The sequence below is a fragment of the Lutra lutra genome, chromosome 1, assembly GCF_902655055.1.
Source record: "Lutra lutra chromosome 1, mLutLut1.2, whole genome shotgun sequence".
In the NCBI taxonomy this organism is placed as follows: domain Eukaryota; kingdom Metazoa; phylum Chordata; class Mammalia; order Carnivora; family Mustelidae; genus Lutra; species Lutra lutra.
In genome coordinates this window covers 106,014,662-106,018,515 of record NC_062278.1, presented here as the reverse complement: position 1 = coordinate 106,018,515, position 3,854 = coordinate 106,014,662, and the positions used below count along the sequence as shown (strand labels likewise).

Sequence of the window (3,854 nt, the reverse complement as noted above, 5' to 3'; positions counted from 1 at the left end):
GTGTATATAGAAAACTTTAACAAATTATGGCCCCTCAGAAATACAAATCAAGAAAATTAAGAAAAAAAGCTTTCCTCTCCAAATAGATGTTGTTTACCTTTGTGATTTGCATCTCCTCCCAAATCTAGTTCACTGGTGAGCATCCTCAGATCATCTCCACATGGCGCCTTTACCCTGACTGTTGCTTAGTGGTTAAGGGAGTGGCCTTTAAAGACAGTCTGGGTTTAGGCCAAGGGCGTGTGGGGATGGACGGGATGGAGGCCACCTTGGAACAGCACTTGGAGGACACAAAAAGAATCCATCCATTGTCAGAGCCCTGTGCTCAGATCTCTAAGGACTCTGGGCTGCCATGGGAGCCGATCAGATGCGCATGCAGGGGTGATATCGGTTCTAGCCCAGCAAGCAGCTAAGCAGACCTCAGAGCCCACCAATATTCCTGTGGTGTGTCTAGAATCAGATAATGGGAACATCAGAATCCAAAAACTTGACAGCATCCCAGCAGCAGTGCCCAAAATGGCTTCATATCAGTTCTCCAGCAGCCTGTCACAGGGACTCGATCCTACCTATGTTAGTTGTATCATAGAACTATTAAAGTTCCAGTAGTTAGGCCGTTTATTTAGTGTACAGTGGGCACTTTTCCATTAATTTTGTAGATTTTATTTATTTATTCATGAGAGACGGAGAGAGAGGCAGAGGGAGAAGCAGGATCCCCCCTGGGCAGGGAGCCCAATGTGGGACTAGATCCCAGGACCCTGGGACCATGACCTGAGCTGAAGGCAGACACTTTACCATCTGAGCTACCCAGGCGCCCTCCATTAATTTTAGAGTAAGCTGCTTTTAACACTCAGACAGATTTATCAAAATATTAGTAGGAAAAGATCATGTTTTGAAGCGGCAGGACCAGGTTACTTTGTACATAGATTTTTGTTATGTTTAATAAACCTGGTCAGAGGTTTATAAAATAAATAAATAAAATAAAATAAAAATAAAGACAGTTTGGGTTCGTATTTAGGCTCTGCCCCTGTGTGACCTTGGGCAATTACTTGACCTTATTCTCAGTTTTCTCATACTTACTGTTTTTTAGATTGAAGTACAGTTGACACACAAATGTTATATTAGTTTCAGGTATACAACTTAGCCAATGGACAACTACATTATGCTATGCCCCCTCTAAGTGTAGCTACCACCAGACAAACCATACAAACACTGTTACAAACTCCTTTCCTTATATTTAAACCAGGAGTAATCATGAAACCTCCTTAAAGGGTTGTGTGAAAATTAATTATGCCAAAAACTATTTACTGTGTTAGGTCATTACCACTACCCATCTCTGAACCCAGTGCCTTCCAAGAGCACTGAGTAGTGAGCATGATTACCCCATCCTTTAGATGAGACAGTGAGGCTCCAGTGTCAACTAAATGACCCAAGGTCACTCTGCTAGCACATTACAGAACTGGGCTGCAAACCGATCTGCCTTGAAGTCCATCACCTTTCCAATTACACCAAAGAAAAACCAACCTGGTCTTCCCTAAGTAGTTGCCAGTCTGTCACCACTTAAAACCCACTCCCACACATGAAGTTAGTCCCTTAACGAGTACCTAAATACAAGTGCTTCCATTTATCATTATATTAATAATAATAAAATCTAACAGTAAGATCTATGTTCTCCACGAGGTGCTAAGCACATTTCATGGTCGTCTTTAACCTCCTGGAGGCACTTATTATTTTCAGATGAGGAAACTGAAATCCAGAAGGTTAAATCACTTACCCCAGGACAGAAAGCAGCGTTTAAGCTTAGACTCTGACTCCAAAGCCATTAAGAGCTCTCAATCTCTCTGTCAAGCACTGGGATTTCCCAGACCAATACAATTTCATTAAAAAATAATAATAAAATTATGAACCAACCTACCAACTCTTTATTTCATTGCCATTTGCTCATAAAAGAACATGCTAATGCAGAAACTGTTGAGAGCTCATCATCTCAGAGTAAAACAATTAAATACATTTAACTGTATAAAAAGTTCCAGACGTTGTTTTTGTTTATTTGTTTGTTTAACTTTTCCGTGTGAACTGGGGGACGCATTGAGGGCACCACTGCCTCCTCTCCAATGCTTTCTCCTCGTCCTTCCCAACCTTGTCACCTCCCACCCTTCCACTTTATCATTTCTGCTCATCGACTATTCCTCCTACTTATGCCTTCCTTCGGAGCCAGGATTATTGGCCCACAAGTAACACTGGACAAAGGGAAGCCCGGATGCCAACGTGAGCGAGGGGCTTGGTCCAACCCCGGTAGTGGAGGAAGCAGCCAGGAATGTGGGAGGCTGTTCTTGAAGATCCAGGGGCTGTAAAGGGAGACCGTGGTGCGCGCCTGAATGCGACTGAGAGCCGGGGAAAATAGAGGATGAAAAGGGCAGGGAAAGTGGCAAAGGGCGTCTCTACTTCTACCTTCTTGACACCCAGACAGAGGTTGGGAATTGGCCAGTGCTAAGAAGGAGGCAGGGTGACAAAGCAAAGAATGTTTGCGTTGTGCTGACAACCACCCACGGGTGCCCCCTCGCAAATGAGTCCCTCCCACGGATTTCTTTTGAGTTAACAAGGAATTCGGTTCTCCTAAAGCCAATCTGAAAAATGGAAGTCACTTTCAGTTTCACTCATGTATTCAGTGTTTATTAGGACCTTACCATGGCTGGGCTTTGTAAGGTGCACTGGGGAAAGGTTACTTTGATAAGATAGGTTTTAGCCAGCTTTCAAGAGCTCATAGATGGGTAGGAGAGACAATATGTTTCCTTTATTTTTCATTTCTTTTTTGTGCATGCATATTAAGGTACTTCGCATTAAGGTACTTCAACTGAGTAGTTGAAGAAACTCCTGTATTTTCTATCTATGGTAATATTAATAATCCTGTTCATGATATACTTTATCCTCGATGGGGACATACCTGACAAATGCAATTATCTACAAGTAGAAAGTTGTACACAATTGCCTAGAGAATAAACAACCCAAAAAGGCTTGAGGAGGAGAGGAACCTATAGCCCTGGTTAGAATATACAATTAGCCTGAATCCCTGCATAGATAGTTATACCCTGTGTGACTAATACCCAGAAGGACACTTAATCTGCAATGCCTATTTTATTGAGTTCTTCCAGGGCACATTAGCAAGACAAGGTTTTGTTCTTTTGTTGGGGGTGGGGGGAGTCGGTTGGGGGAAAGGGGCCAAATGTGGGGGGCTGAATTCCCAAAGGAAGAAGTCAAAACTTGCCTCCTGCAACCCCATATATCAGGAAACACACATTTCTTTTATGCCCACTCTGTGTTGCCCCTGTTTGTCTTTAGATCAATGCAAGGAGCCTGTGACCTGCTGAAATTAATTCTACAAAACAATGGAATTGAGTTACCAAGGTCTCATCCTATTACTTTTGATAACAAATTAATCCTTTTTTCTCTCTCCCAGTGAGTGAGTTCCTGACACTTTCAACTTTTGGTGTTGTTAGTGAAAAAGAATGAATTAAAAACGCAACCAAGTGCCATTTCCTAAAACCTTTGGTGGGTGGGTTTAAGGGCATTTTACTTCTTTTTACTGAATGTTTCTCCTTTCCCTACTAACTAACTTAAAAGGATAAAATGTGCACATGGGGACAGGGGTAGCATTTGACCTCTAAATCAGTGACTGGCTTACTAATTCAGTCATTTTTGTTACTAGATTCCAAAAAGCATTTACCAAAAAAAAAAAAAAAAAAAAAAGCTGGTAAGAGTCTTTAAAAGCCATTCCTGAAAAATCTCCTACAATAAAGAAACAATATTCCTTGCATTCCCACAGTTCTGCTTTAAGAAATAAAACAAACATATATAAATGC

The 3,854-nt window shown here is 41.7% G+C and overlaps 1 pseudogene; it reads left to right on the top strand.

Moving 5' to 3' along the window:
• Nucleotides 1-254: 254 nt before the first annotated feature.
• LOC125100675 (ragulator complex protein LAMTOR5-like) lies at nucleotides 255-603 on the top strand (annotated as a pseudogene).
• The last annotated feature ends 3,251 nt before the right edge of the window (nucleotides 604-3,854 follow it).